This window comes from Balaenoptera acutorostrata, chromosome 9 (assembly GCF_949987535.1).
Source record: "Balaenoptera acutorostrata chromosome 9, mBalAcu1.1, whole genome shotgun sequence".
Classification (NCBI taxonomy): Eukaryota; Metazoa; Chordata; class Mammalia; order Artiodactyla; family Balaenopteridae; genus Balaenoptera; species Balaenoptera acutorostrata.
In genome coordinates this window covers 104394615-104410393 of record NC_080072.1, presented here as the reverse complement: position 1 = coordinate 104410393, position 15779 = coordinate 104394615, and the positions used below count along the sequence as shown (strand labels likewise).

The following is a 15779-nucleotide window of genomic DNA, read 5'->3' as shown; positions in this document are numbered from 1 at the left end:
CCCTTGTCTCGGCGGGAAGCGCCCTGTGGTCGCCGTCTGGTCTCCTGGGCACCAGGCACACGGGCAGCCCCCTGTCCCGCAAGTGCGGGCAGGTCCCTGAGTGATCCTGGGTCCTGGGAAGCCACAGCTGGCTTCTTGCTTTAAAGTGTAGGCAACTCAGAGAAAGGGCAGCCGTTGCCACCTGCTCAGGTGTGTGGATGAGTTTCAGATGCTCTCCCAGGGGTGGGGGAGGCTTCGGCTGGGAGTCTGGACGCTGATGGGGTGCGGGGAGGGAGGACGAGTCAGAAGGGTGGTGGACCCAAAGCTGTGAACAACAGCCTTGGCCTAAAGGGGGCTTCAGCTGCATGACTTAACTATTTACTTTTAGATTACAGGGGATTAATTTTGTTTCTCAATATTTGAAATGGACCAAGGTATCCAGAAGTGAGGTTGGTGGTCAGCGCCAGTATAAGGCCTGGCCTGACACTTCCCAAACATGGCAATTTCTCCTTCTGGATCGAGTTGCTAATTTGACTCCAACGAGGCTGTGCTTGGGGCCAGGAGGACGGGGTCGTGGGATGGGGGTGGAGGGGGGCTGCTGATACCTGGGCTGCGTTTTCAGGGCTGCCTCAGGGAGCGCCTCCAGCCAAGAGCCCCAGCCCTACAACCAGAGGCAAATGCATCTTCAACATTCACAGTTCTTTCCTAGTTAACACCATCTTAGTCTCCCTGTAAAAACCACTCGCACCTCAGTAAAGGATGTGATTAGTGACCTGACAACAGGAGGAGCTAAGCAGTGGCCAGGCTGGGCGCTGCAGCGGGAAATGGAAACGCAGACATTTGCTTGAACAAGACCTTCCCGCTTCCCGGGCGCACACACCTGCACTGCTGCGAGGTGAAGGTGGCAGAGACACAGCATCCAGGATCCCGAGGGGTGTATGGATTCCTGGCCGCGGGGCAGAGGAAGTGGGGGAGCCCGGAGACGGGATGAGCTGAGAGGAGCTCCGAGAGCAGGCAGGGCGGTTCATGAATTTCCATGAACAAAATCTCTCTGGGTTGAAACAAAACCCCCTTCGCCACCCTGGGCCCAGGTTCCTCCCAAGAGGAGATGACGGATATGAGACACACTCAAAGCGGCGGGAGGCTCGGGCCACCCTGGCCACTGCCCGGAGAGGATGCTGTGAGCCCCAAGGTACCCCCACAACAGCCTGCTCCTACTCCACTGGCCTTGCCTGTGACATCCGTGAGTGCCTCCCGGTTCTCTGCCCGCCCCCCCCAGGCAGCAAACCTGGGTGACAAGCCCGCTTCCTCCCTCCCCGAGCCCCACCTCAATCCCTCCCCCATCACGTCCCCACTTCCCACCCTTTCCAGTCTAGTCCAGGCGGAAGGTGGTCTTCCGCCTTTCCACTCCCTGGGACACACCTAGAGAGGGCCCTCATCCCTGGCGACGCCGGCCAAGCCCCTCCAGCTTGTTAGCCGCCCCCAGACTGAGCTCCCCAGTCAGCCGGCTTCACCCTGCATCCACCCAGGGCCTCGTGTGTGCCAGGCAGTGCCCGGGATGGGTGCACGGCTGCGTCACCTCCTACTCCAGAATTTTCAGGGACTCCCTCCTTACAGGCACCTACGGGTGTACAGTCTGACCTGGCACTGCCCTAACTGCCTTCAGGGCACAGCTTCTACCCTTTACCCATAGGCTCTCTTCCCTCCATCCAAACGCAACCCCAGACCTGCCCCATAACCTCCCACCGCTCTCACTGCCACAATTCGACATTTCTACCAGGCAAGACCCTCACCATTCTTCAGTGTTCAACCTGAACATTCTGGCTTTTGCCTCTACAGCCAGATGTAATTTTACCTCCTCTGTGTTTCCAGGTAGCACGCTGTCTGTCATCCTCTGCAAGCTCTCGCCACGTTTTTCATGCTGTGGTTGGTTATCTTACTTATCTCTCGTCTCTTTCCTCATGGGCAGAGTCCCTGTCTTCTGTCTGCATAATTTTTTAGTTTGCAAAGTACTTTCATACGTAATATCTTCTTTAACTCTTAAAACAATCTTTAGAGGGCGATATTTCAATATAATAACTTAATTTTTATTACCTTTACAAAATAATATACGCTTATTGCACAAAATAAAGAAGAGGGAGAAATTTTTTTTTTTTTTTTTTTTTTTGGCCACGTGGTGTGGCTTGCGGGATCTTAGTTCCCTGATGAGGGATTGAACCTGGACCCCGGCAGTGAAAGCGCCGAGTCCTAACCACTGGACCGCCAGGGAATTCCCAGAAATTTTCAAGTTAGTTGTGATCCTACCATACAAAGATAACCACAGATAATATGCAGAGTAAAACTCTTCGTTCTTCACAACAGTATCATTCTGTTTGCTCCGGAAGCAGCCTTTTATATTTAGCAACATACCATAAATGCCTTTGCATATAAGGGAAATATACACTATAATCTTAGTGACTACGTGGCATTCCATTTATGGATGTACTATGGTTACAACTGTCTATTATTTGTTGTTTAGATGATTTCCAGTTTTTGCTGTTATAAACACATAATGCCCATTCTTGTAGCTGAGCTTTGCTCCAGACTTGATCATTGTTTTAGGATAAGTTTCTAGATATGGCGTTGTCAGATCCAAAGTTCTATTCATTTTAAAGAATTTTAACAAAGTACTTGCAGAAGGTCACACCGATTTACATCGCATCTGCAGTTTATGAGAGGTGCCTTTTTCCCTGCCAGGTAGTTGATCCCATTTTATCGAGGTGGAAAACAAGGCTTAGGAAAGTCAAGCGCCGGGCCTGCCTAAGAAAACAGCCAGCGAGCAGCATGTCTTCTGACTCCAGACATTTCGCTCTTCCAACCTCCCCACTTCTCCTTGCTCTTATATTTCTTACAATCCAAAGGGAGAGGCTGCAGTATAAGTGCTAAGTAAATGCTGGGCTTCCCGAAGGACGAGGCAGAGGTGATACGCCCACAGTTGTGGGGTGGGCCACTCCTGGGGGCTCTGCCGAGCCTCGTGTCCCGGGTGTCTGAGACTTGTTTTGGCAGATGACAGCTCTGTTCTCGGGTAGCTTTTTACTGTTCCCTCCTCCCTTCTTCTGGGCAGATGCAAATTGCTTCAATTTCGACTCCATGTATTAAGAACCTACCATGTGCCGGGGCCTGGGCATGCAAAGATGAAACACACACACACACACACACAAGCTCTCCCTGCCTTTGAGGTGCTCACGGTCTAATGATAGGGACATAACTGTACCCTGTCACGTGTGACAACGCTGCTTCTGGCTGTTGGCCCTACCACCCCTCCTCTGCCAAAGCCCACGGTGCCAGGGGCGGGGGACAGGGCCCAGGTCAGGGCTGTGGAAGGAGGCAGCCCTGCCTGCCTGCTGTGTCCTGCAGCCTCTCCTCCTAACTGTGTCCTTTCTGGAGCTGAGGGGGCCCGAGCTCCCTCCCCATGTCCTGCTGCAGTGCCTGCTGTTCTGTCTGTCTTTCTGCTCCAGCTGTACCTCTGCCCCCTGCCCTCACCCTTAGACGGCACTGAGGAGTGCAGCCCCTCAGAGGGGAATCACACCCATTTAGGGGAGAGAAGCCGACCTCCCCCCCAACTCAGAGACCAATAAATACACAGTCAAGAGAGGAAGGATGGTCCCGGCAATGCCAGCGTGCCCTGCGCAGGGCACCACTTCAGGGCTGCAATCTACATACATTTCCCCTTTCCCAGAACTGACAACCGCCTGGTTCCCACCAGCCTGGAGAAAGCTCCAAGGCAGAAATATAGCCTGTAATCTCTGTCCGTCACGGCCAGCTATTCCTCTGAGCATAACGAAGGCAACTCACAGGACAGAAGGCCCTGGGGAGAATGAAAGACAGTCTGGGCTGGGGGACAAGGAGACTGCCCACAGTCATGGCCACCCTCCCCCACTCTTGCCCACCTTGCCCCGAGGAGGGTCCTGAGTGCACCTTTTTAGATCTTGCCAGAGAAAACCCAGCCCCCTCTGTTTTGTGGCCGTACAGAGGCTGGCAGGCAGCCTGCGACACCGTTGCCCTAATCTTGAGCCTGGGCTGGGGCCCAATTAACAAGCAGCTGGACAGGCAGGGAGGTAGACAGAGAGACAGGGAGAGAGACGGATGGGAAGACATGGGCCCTGTGTGACTGATGGCCCAGATGCTTCAGGGACAAAGGAGGAAGCAGGACCTTCATCTTGAAGATAAAGTCCCTCTGTCCCCACAAGATCCCCAAGAAATGGAGTGTTCCCACCTCTCCTCTTTAATTCTTTTTTTTTTTTTTTTTTTTTTTTTAAAGATTAGTTTTGCTTTTTTTTTTTAATACTTTATTTATTTATTTTATTTATTTATTTATGACTGTGTTGGGTCTCAGTTTTCGTGCGAGGGCTTTCTCTAGTTGCGGCAAGTGGGGGCCACTCTTCATCGCGGTGCGGGGACCGCTCTTCATCGCGGTGCGCGGGCCTTTCACTATCGCGGCCCCTCCCGTCGCGGGGCACAGGCTCCAGACGCGCAGGCTCAGTAGTTGTGGCTCACGGGCCCAGTTGCTCCGCGGCATGTGGGATCCTCCCAGACCAGGGCTCGAACCCGTGTCCCCTGCATTGGCAGGCAGACTCTCAACCACTGCACCACCAGGGAAGCCCTCCTCTTTAATTCTGATCAGGCCCTTCCCTGCCTCCTCAAGGTCATTTTACTGGGGCACCCTCTGACCTCTGACGGGTGGGCAGGCTTCCCTAGAGGACACCTCTGCCTGTTTAGCCAACCTGACTTACACTTTGCAGATGAATAGGACAGCACTGAGGAAAGAGCCTCTGGAATCTCTGGCCAGAGGCCCAAACCAAAGGCCTGCCCCCTGTCCACTTTGGGGGAGCTGCCCCACCCTGGTATCCATCCCAGGAGCAAAAAACACCAAAGTCTGTGTCCTCATTGGCCATAGAGCCTTGAAAGAGTCCATGCTCACTCTGGAGACCCTCCCAGGGCCTATTCTTGCATAAGTGCAGCTAGGGATGTGTGGTTTGCCTCCCAGGACCCTCAGGCATTTCCCCAAGGATATAGGCTCTTCCCACCTCCCTGCTGGGGTGGCTGGTTGCAGCTCTGCCACAGGTTTGCTCCGTGATGTTGCACAAAACCCTTCACCTCTGAATTCTGGTGCATTGCCATCATCATCAATCTTCGTCATTGCTGTCTGTAAAGCAAGAGGCAGGACCTAACAATGTGACGCTGTTCTCTGACTGCTCTTGATCAGCTAATTGAACTCAATTGTCCCAGCAAAAGCCTCAGATTTCACCAGAGCAATAAGACCCATCTCAAAGAGACCAGATTCCAGTCCTCTAGGAAGAGAGGGCCTCCTTGGAGGCTAAAATAGTTTACAGGCTTGTTTATACTGTTTCTCCCCTGCTCAAAAGTCTGTAATGACTTGCCAAGGCCTACAGAGACAAAATCCAAATTTCTTAGCCTCCTTTTTTGTCCTTCGTAATCAGCCTCAACCTACCTCTCTTACTTAATCCCCTGGTCTTTCAAACTTGAGCCTTTTCTCCAGCCGTGCTAGGCTGCCCTGTCTCACAACCCAACCATGTCTGGGTCCTCTGCCCCCCTTGCTCAGGCCATCATGCCCCCCTGGTGGGCCTTGTGCCCCCGCTTCCTCTCTGCTACCCAGGTCCTAGCCAACCCTCAAGTCCTACCTTTCTCTGAACTTCTGCAGTGGAATGAAGTCAAACTCTTGCTGCCCCATCCTATGACTGGCCCTGAATCTTACTCAGTTTTGTGAACTTCTGCTTTCCGTGTTAGTCTAAATCTCCTCAATGGCATCATAAGGGTTTGAGGACAAGACTGGTGTCTTCAATTTCTCTTATGCCTCCATATATACTGAGGTTAGTAGTGTGCCCATGTAGATCATCAACAGGATCAGTCTTGTCACATGAAGGGCAACCACTACTGGAAAATACTAAACCAGATCAATGCTTGACCAGTTCAGCTAGACTTTGCCTATTTAGTCACTATTACACATTGTCAAAAGCATTACCATTCTCTATACTTCAGTGTGTCTCTGAATTGAAAGATTTGACCAAACCATGGGTTATTTCATATGCCTCTTACACTAATATTAATAAGTGAATGTGGAAGACATAGTACAGTGGGAAAAACTTGGAAGTCAGACAACCCTGGATTCAAATCTTAGATCCCCCTTTTCCTAGCTGTGTGACCACCCAACTCACAGGGTGTTTATAGGGATTTAGTGGTATTACATGAGACGTATGATGTGCTCAGCGGATAATAAAGGACTCAGCACTGACACAGACAAAGCCTGTAATAAATGGTGACTATCATTGTTAAGACCATGACAGTAAGAATAGTTTGTTTAGATCTTGTATGGCAAAATCATACTCATCCTTCAAGATTCAGCTCTGTAAACTTTTCTCTCAATACTGCCCTACCCCACACAAGGCAAGTCATTCCCTCCTTTCTGCTCCCCTGATAACTGGGAATGTATCTCTTATAATAGGGGTCCCCAACCCCCGGGGCCTCGGACCGATACCGGTCCGCAGCCTGTCAGGAACCGGGCCACACAGCAGGAGGCGAGCGGCAGGCAAGCAAGCAAAGCTTCATCTGCCGCTCTGCATCGCTCCCCATTGCTCCCATTACTGCCTGGACCATCCCCCCCGCACCCCAGTCCATGGAAAAATTGTCTTCCACGAAACCAGTCCCTGGTGACAAAAAGGTTGGGGACCACTGTCTTATAAGATAAAGTCCAAAGTTCTTAGCCGTGAACTTCAGGCTGTATCGCACCAAATTATTATTATGTATCCCTACAGGTGTCCCTCGCATTCAGCTCTGAGCTTCCTGAGCAAGGAGATCCTCACCGTTATGTCTCCAGCTCTGGCCAGCATCAGGCTCCATGTGTGTTTATTAAATGAGAGAAATGAACAGATGAGCAGGAAGGCCAAGAACACTCAAGAGACCTGGGCAGAATCTGACAGGACACAAATTAAAGCCTGGTGATAGGGAATCCATCATGGAAAGCAAGTGTCCCTTTAAATTCAACTAAGACCAGCCCCAAATCTAAAGTTGCTTAACTTTTCCAGCTGGATTAACTTTCCTGCGGAAGCCATCAGCCCCATCAGAAGCCCTTTGACTATCTCTGCAAAGCCCTGCCTGTCCATCCCTCCTTTCCCCTCGGCTGGGCTCAGTCCTCCTCCTGCGGCTCCCCGCCATTCCTTTCCCCAGCGGTCAGACCCCCCCCGCCCTCCCCCCCCCCCCCCCCCCCCCCGCTTTGAAGCTCCTGCTCCCTCACCCGACCGGGCTGCTGAAAGACCCTGGGTTCTAGGACAGCCTTCCCAGTCCAGAAGCAGGAGAAGGTCAGTGCATCATGATACAAGCTAATCATTCTTTTTTTGCCCCCAGGCAGAGTGAGCTACATTTTCCTCCTTTCCGGCTCCTCTGCCACACCTCAGCTCAGCCAACAGCCTCCTAATCAGTCTCCCTGAGGCCCACCCCATCCTCCACTCTGCTGCCCCAGGATGTTTCTAGCAGCTTAGAGCATCCTATGCACAATTCTCTTAGCACTTATCCTGCGAAACTGTGATTATCTCTTTGCCTTCCCCACTAGATCAGATCATCCTAAACTGACTGTGTTTAGAGCTTAATGTGCATTTTGTACATATTAGGTGTTCAATAAATATTGGTTGAAGAAAGGAGTAAATAAATGTATCCGTTCAGCAGAGGAGATGTGGAATGTATGACACACATGCTAATGTCTCTTACAAACAATTATATCGCCTGGTTTTTAATTTATCCTTGCCACAGCCTTATAAAGGAGGTATTATCAGTCCTACTCCTTCTTCTTCCTCTTTTTTTTTTTAATACTTTTTGGCCACACAGTGCAGCATTCGGGATCTTAGTTCCCGGACCAGGGATTGAACCCGAGCCCGCTGCCATGGAAGCACGGAGTCCCAACCACTGGACCTCCAGGGAAGTCCCTAGTCCTACTTTTAAAAGGGGGAACTGAGGTTAGAAAAGCGACTTGCCCAAAGTCACAAAGCTGGTTAAGGCGTGAAGTGAAAGGGCAGAGTTCAAGGGTGGCCTCCTCCGCTCCCCTGCCCACCTTCCCACCTGCTTCCCAGCCAGGGAGGGGATACAAAGAGGCTGAGCTTCGTCTGCTCTGCCTCACTTGGGAAATAAACAAGAAGAATTCTTCTTCTCATCATTTGGTAAGTCGGTGACATTTCGTTTGACAAAGAATCTAGGAAAAGTCTCTCCTGGGACCAGTTTTGGGACTAGGCTGTGATAATATTGCTTTATTGAAAAAGGATGCTAGGAACTGAGCTCCGGATGGCCTTTTACATGGAGTAATTTATGCAGGAAATGAGAAACAATTTTTTTTAAAGAAACATACATTGATCTGCACATGGTCACAAAGACAGAAGTGATGACAACACACACGCACACACAAAACCCCAGAGACACCGTTACAGACAAGCAAAGGCATAAATTCCAGTTCTCGGCCACGGCCACACACCTCGTAAAACACCAAAAGATTGCTAGTGTTGTCAGTTCGGAGCCCTGTGTACACGCCCACTTGCAAAACAGCCTGATGGCTGCGACTTCCCCTTGTGTCTTTCGGGGAAATTGCGATGTTCCTCCCCCCACGTGTAAATTTCAGTCATTAAGGAATGCACAGGAAGCATGACATTGAAGAAATTAATCTCTCCGTGCCTCCCTGCCCTTCTCAGGGCCCTGTTCCCTCCCCCAATGATCACACTGCGTCTGGAGAGGATGCCAACCGGATGACCTGTGCCCCAGGCACAAGTCCCCCACTCCGGATTCACACCGCCTGCCTCACTGAGGTTTCAGTCATAACCAGCAGCTGGAAGACAGCAAAGGAACCAGAACAAGGCCAGGAAATGAAACGTCTGTAAAATTCTCATTCAGATGTCTCTCAGAAATGAATCTCAGATATGGCAAAGATGGGAAAGGGATTTTATTTAAAATATCTTCCTCCCTAGGCTGCTTGTGAAGGGCTGGGATTTGAAAGGATATCTGAAAGTCAGGAATTCCCCGCCAGCCATGGTGATTTTGACCCAAGGCTGAGAGCTGAGAGCAGTGCCCAGGATCCCAATTCTTGTGGGATCAGCAACTGAGAAACTCAGAGAGGCCAGGAAACGCACTGGGAGCCAGGACACCTGGCTTCTGTCCATAACCCTCCTGTATGAGCTCAGGGTGTGACCCTGGGCACATCACCACCTGGGCCTCAGTTTCTCCATCTGTAAAGTAAGATGGTTAGGACTGAATGGTCACTTCTGCTGTGGTCTCATTAGGAGACCCCTTACTCTGCCTTGGCCAGGTGCTAATGAGACTTTGCACACCTATACGTACGCACAATGGTTGTGCATCCCAAAGCATGTCCAGCCGCAGCCGTTAACATTTGCTTGAGCTTGACAGTAACTTTGTAAAGTTGGTAGTACTGGAATCAACATACACATTTTACAGATGGAATAATCAAAACTGAGACTTAAAGTGTCTTGGCCAAGGTCACAAAAAGAATCAGTATTCATTCAGATTACATGACATTCAAATCTTCCCTTGGACATTACTCCCTATTAAAAGGGAAAAAATGTACAACATACCTTGGAAACGCTTAAGTTTGCTCTGGAAAATATTTGTTTCTATTTCCTAGGTTGGACTTGTTAAGTATAATAATAACTGTGATTTCAAAGCTTCTGCTGCCTTTTTGCACGGCTTAGGGTGGAGGCCAAGGGCAGATGTTCTTTCATTTAGGAAAAAGATTTAACATCTTCTGGCTATTAAGGAGGAGGCCAGGGCTACTCTGGGAGGGGAAAGATGAAAGAAAAGGGAACTCAGTTGTTATCCACTCATTCAACAAATGTTTATTGAGTGTCTGCTCTGTGCCAGGAACTGTTCACAATTGTTAACAAAAAAGATAAAAATCTCAGCATTCAGTGGGTTTACATTCTGGTCTGGGTGGAGATGGGAGCAGTGGACACACAATAACAAGATAGTAAGGAAAATATACAGGGTCAGATAATAAGGGCAAAGGAGAAAAGGTAAATGAAAGGGAGCGGAGTATGAGGAATTGAAAGTTCCCCCACTAACTTCCTGGCGAATCTAGGCCAGAGCCATACGAAGATGGAGAAGCATAAAACTCAGAGCAGAAGGGAGAAGAAAGAAGGTGTTGGTTGGGAGAACAGGTAAAAGGGTGGCAGGCCAGTCTGTGTAGGAGAAAACAGACAGTGAGAAATTCCTTCTGCAGGGATAGGAGAGGGATCTGAAGACCTTATCTCGTTATCTCCTGTGTCAAGTTTAATGTGTTCTGTTCCCTGTCCTAGAGCCATACCCCCCTCTGGCATCTCCTGGGGCTGGGACCAGTGGCACCTGCCTTGGCCGCAAAGTTTAAGGGGGCACCCCAAACGTCAGTAATGGGGATGAAAACAGGACCCGTAACTGTGCCCAGACTAGACAGACCAGAATTCAATGAGAAAGGAAGAATCAGTAATACTGATCCTCCCAGCGTTTAAAATGTTGATGTTTTGTTTATCATACATTTTTGTCATTAATTTTCATGTCTAAAAAATATTGCATTAAAATATTATTTCTCTTGATTTCTGAGTTTTGGGGTGCCCCCTTAAATGTTATGCCTGGGGTGAGCGAGCCTGGCAGGCCTAGCCACCACAGTACTAAAAATGTACCCACGCAGCAGCTTTGTTACGGGAAAGAAAGAGAAGGGGCCCCACCCACAGTGGGGAGAGCTGGGCAAGGAGGGCCAAGGAGGCCGCACGCCCAGGATGGAAGGAGGAAGGGGAGCAGCTGCTCCCTGGCAGGACCCTGAAGCAAGACAAGAGCAGGAGAACCTACACACCCGTCCTCTCTGGGACTCCTGGGAAGCTGGACCTTCTGCAACATGGGAGGAGACCTCCCGTTGTTCTTTAGGGATATTCACAGGAAAGGTGGGCTTGGGGGACACATGGGTGGTGGCAGATGGCTAACTGCTCCCTCTTCCAGCTCTGCAGCCAAGCGTCTGCGGTGATAATTAAACCGAGAAGCCACCGGAGTCCATCCATTGGGAGTTCTGGGGGCGGAGCTGCTGGGCAGCCCCTGGGCCCTGCCGGGATGAGACCCTGACCAGTAGCCCTGCGCAGTCGGAAGGGGAGGGGAGGGCAGTCTCTAATTGCCTTTGCTCCCTGGGAAAGGAGAGGGTAGCACCTTGTCACACTGTCTGCCCAAGAGAGTATGAGCACCCTGAGGATAGGGAGTGGGAGGGGCGCATGTCCAGAACAAGAGGGAAGGTTCTACAGGAGGCGGCCAGTGTCTGGGCACGTCAGCACTCCAGCTCCACAGACCTGCCTCAAAGCGAGGCGCCGGGCCCCAGCCAGTCTGCTTTCTTCGCTGCTCCCTGCTTCTCTCCAGTGCCCTCCAAACCCTAGGACCTTAGATGAGTCATGCCTGTGTTCAGAAACACTGCTATCATTAACATAAGTAAGTCAGGGATTTGAGACCTCTCACGATATGGCCCCTACCGAACATTCCAGGCCCCTACCGAACATTCCAGGCCTATGTCTCATAACTCTCCTTCATGACCTCTAGGTCAGGGGCTCGCAAATGATACCCAAGTCAAATCCCAAGGCTGCCTGTTTTTGTAAATAAAGTTTTATTGGCGCACGGCCCCACCCTTCCTTCACTATGGCCTATGTTGTGGCTGCTTTCCACAACAGTGGCAGAGCCGAGTAGCTGCAACACAACATAAAACCTGCAATATGTACTGTCTAGAACATTCCATAACAAGTTTGCTGAGCTGGTCTAGGTTGCAGGTAAGCTGTGCTCATCCCGTCCTGCACAGACGCTCCTCCCACCCTCCGCTAGGCCTGCCCCTCGTTCTGCTCTCCAGGACCGACATGCTCCATTTCCCTGCTCTAGTAGCTGAGATACGGCTCATTCTTCAAGGGCTCAGGTGAAACATTATTCACCCCGGGATGTCTTCTGAATTCCTGCAGAGAATGGCGCGCACTTCTGTACAGCCATGGCCCATTGTTAGGGTGACCACATAAGGTACCACCCAAACCCGAACAGTTTTGACAGGGGAGGAGATTAATAATTACACAGACACTACAGGCTGCAGCTGAGACCATCCCAGGGAAACCGGGTCGTCCGGTGGCTCTACCCTTGGTGCTTAGTTCCTTCTGCCTCCTATTGTGCGACTGTCCACGTACCTGGCTCCCACGATAGGCAAGATGCTCCAGGGCAAGGGCAGTGTGGGGTTTGACCCTCAGAGTATCCTTATCTATAGGCTAAGATCAATTAACGTTCATTGAAATAAAAGAAGGAAGGGGTCTGTCCTAAACACAAGCAGTTTCTGTAGGAGCAGCAGCTGGAATAACCGAGACAGAGGAGCCATTAGCCAAATGCGGAGGAGATGCTTGCAGCTCATGGAGGTTGCTTCCCCTCCTGACACCTCTCAGGGGGGCTTGCAATGGCCAGAGTGGTCACAGCTGCCCGAGTCTCTGCAAGTCAGGAAAGGAGAGGCCCCACTTCAAGGGTGATAGTTTATTTTGGCAGGTTCTGAGCTGAGGCTGAATACTGGATGATCAGAAATTAGATGTACATCTCCCTTCATAAAGCTCCAGCACATTCTACAGACTTCAGCTCACCAAAGTGGGAGATAGGAAACAAAGAGCAAGGGAATAAGATGACCCATTTAACATATAGATGCTCACCATCTGTTCTCTACTAAACAGCCGGGAGACCTCTTTGAAGTGAAAATTCCATTCTACACCCTCCCCCTCTTCTCCCTGGTTTCAAACAGTTGTTGGCGTCCCATTCCTCTTGAGATCAAGACCAAAATCATTACCTTGGCCTAGAAGGTCAGGGTGGTCTGGCCCTGCCCAGCTCTCCTGCTTCACGTAGTTGGCTCTTGGCCTTCCAGCCGCCCAGGCATTCATTGGTCCCTCGAAGAGGACATGCTTCTTCCCACCACAGGGCCTTTGCACAGCCATCCCATCCCCCTGGAAGATGCTCTTTCCTCATCCACCTTTGACTAATAAGTCTGCTTCACTTTCACATCTCAGCCAGAGCCGCTTCCTCAGGCGAGCTACACTGACCACTCAGACCAGGGAGGCCTCCTTTGTATATTGCATTTCAGGATTCAATTTGAGCACTTAACTCGGTTTATAATTATATATTCATTTGTGATGATTTGGGTAATGCCTGTTTTCTCCACTAAGCTATAAGCTCCATGTGGGCAGGGACCCAGGTTTGCTCGGCTCACCTTGAATCCCTAGCACACAGCAGCACTTGCAGGTATTGGTTGAATGACCATCCTCACCAGCCCGAGTCAAAGATCAGGAAGGTGACCTCTGGCCATCGCTCAATGTCGTAAATTAAAGTGGTTGGAAATAAGAGCTGGGGGTTAAATTCCTCTCTCTTCTCATTCTCCACTTTCAGCTCTTCCTCCTTCTCCTCACAAAGCTGTCTTTAGGGCCCTATTATACAGAGGGTCACAAAATAGAGTTTACCCAGGGCTAGACACCGGCTGTGACCTCATAGGTCAAGACAGGCAGGAGATGTGGACAGACCCTAACAGGGCAGATCGGCAGCCAGTGAGAGGGCTGAGCCAGTACCAAGCAGAAGGAAGGAACGAGGGTCTCCTAGCAGGTCTCATTTCCTCCCCAGCATCTTAGGCTCAGAGAACCCAGAGGAGTCTCTTCCACTGCTCAGGTCTCCTCCTTCCTCCCTCCCTCCCTTCACCAGGATCCTTTGTGTGTGTGCGCATGTCAATCTCCCTGAGGGTAGGGACTGTGCCTCGAATGGCTTTGGATCCCCCAGAGCTCCTGGTTCAAGGTCCAGCACGTGACACATATTTGTGGATTTCTGTTCTGATGTGGAGGGTGTGCAATGCGGGCCGCCTGCCTGGGTGGAGGGCCAGTGAACAGCTTTAAGGCCTGGTGTGGGGTAGTGCCAGGGAGGCCACGGGGCACTGTGGGCGCAGGTGTGCAGAGAGGGCCAGACACACGCTCAGCTCTTCACAGCCCAGCCCAGCACTGGACTAAGAGGTGGCCGCTGGCTCCCCGGGCTGGCTCATCTAAAGAGCAGAGCAGCTCACTGTGCCCCCTCAGGTCGGAGAAAGACGCGTCCACAGCACCGTTCACTCACCCACCCACCACAGCAGCCTTGCGGCAGCCTGGCCACTGCACCCTGGGGTGGGGCCCAGCCCCACCAAGGAGAAAACAAAGCAGCTGCCTCTGAGCTGGCGCCAAGCCGGCTCCTGTGAAGAGAGGCATCTCTGCGCTGCGCCAATGAATAATAGAAAGTGCAAGCGGCCCAGGGTAGCGCCGGAGCCACTGGGCCTCAGGCAGGATGGGGCGAGCGGGCCCCCAGGTCGGGAGCACAGGGATTAATAAGGCATCAATTTTAATGCAGGGAGAGGGGTTTTCTTTCTGCTTCACAGACAGCAAAGTGAATGTTTGAGCATCCTTGCAGGGGGCTAATGAGGAATCTGATTAGTTACTCGGATTTCTCCACACTGCCTCAATCCATCCTCCTAGGGAGGGCAGGAGGCAGGCGGTGGGACGGGAGGGCTGCAGAGAGCCGCTCGGATGAGAAGACAGGACCTCCGGTCTCTGAGCAGGTTGCAGCCCACTCACACCCTCTCCCCTCCACCTCCACACACTGTGGTAGAACACAGGGCTGGACGGGACTTCGAGATGACCCGTCCAGCCCCTTGGTCAGAGGGCCGACCAGAGGGGCGTGACTCTGTGGCCACACGGAGGATCTGTGAGAGCGCGTGCCCAGGCCGGAGCCCCGCGGCCTGGGGCTTTCTCACTGCACCAGAATCCCCTCCCTGCCTCCCTCTGCCCAGCCGAAGTGAATATTCGGCTTTTCCCTCCAGGGAGGCTGCACATCAGGGATAAGCCACCGTCCATCCGTCTGTTCCATCCGAGGCCCTCAGCTGGGGCTGTCCGCTGGGCTGGGGCACCAAGGGGCATCCCCATCAGGAAACCTCTGCCTTCTGGTCCAGGCTGGTTCCCAGCGCAGGGACGGAAGGTGAGGCTTTCTGTGATGGAGCCTCCCGGCATCACTGCCTCCTCTGTCCCAGCTGCCTGGCCTCCTGCAACAACCTGCCCCCTCTCCCTGCTGACTGCAGGTCACTAATGGACCTGGTCACTTGGCCCCAGACATGCAGGGCACAAAAGAGGGGCAAAAGCCTGCAGAGACGCAGCATGTGCTCAGGAAGAGACATCGCCGGGCCATCTGGACGCCAGCTCTGTGCCTCTCCCGCTATTACAACGCAGAAGGACTTCTGAGCCAGGATCCCCACTCCCCTCCCACCCCCAGGTCCCAGCCCATCTGCTGCAGCCCAGGACGCAGAGCTAGACCCACCCCCAGATCCACAAGGAAGTGATGTCACAGTGGGCACCACCCCTCTGCTTTCCCGAGATCATCTGAAGTCCTCCAGACGCCTCTCTCTGGAGGTTCCCGAGGAGCTGCCTCTCACATCATCCCCAAATTCTCCAAGTGCATGTTGAGGCCCTTCAGCTCTCCCCGACGCGACTGTTTATTCTCCCCAAAGACAGGGACTGTCGTCTTGGCCCCAGGCACCTGTGGCTCTGCACCCTGGGCTCTGTCTCCCAGTTCATCCTGAATACTAACAGCGGCATGCAGGATCTTAGCTCCCCAACAAGGGATCGAACCCGTGCCCGCTGCAGTGGGAGCGCGGAGTCCTAACCACGGCACCGCCGATGTTTACTGAAGGTTCCTGTGTGCCAGCCGTGGCGCCCAGCTTTACGCACGTG

General features: G+C 52.1%; 1 protein-coding gene across 4 annotated transcripts in view; it reads right to left on the bottom strand.

Moving 5' to 3' along the window:
- Positions 1-15779, bottom strand: part of PKNOX2 (PBX/knotted 1 homeobox 2) — a 259497-nt gene that overhangs the window by 94778 nt on the left and 148940 nt on the right. The window lies entirely within an intron of this gene.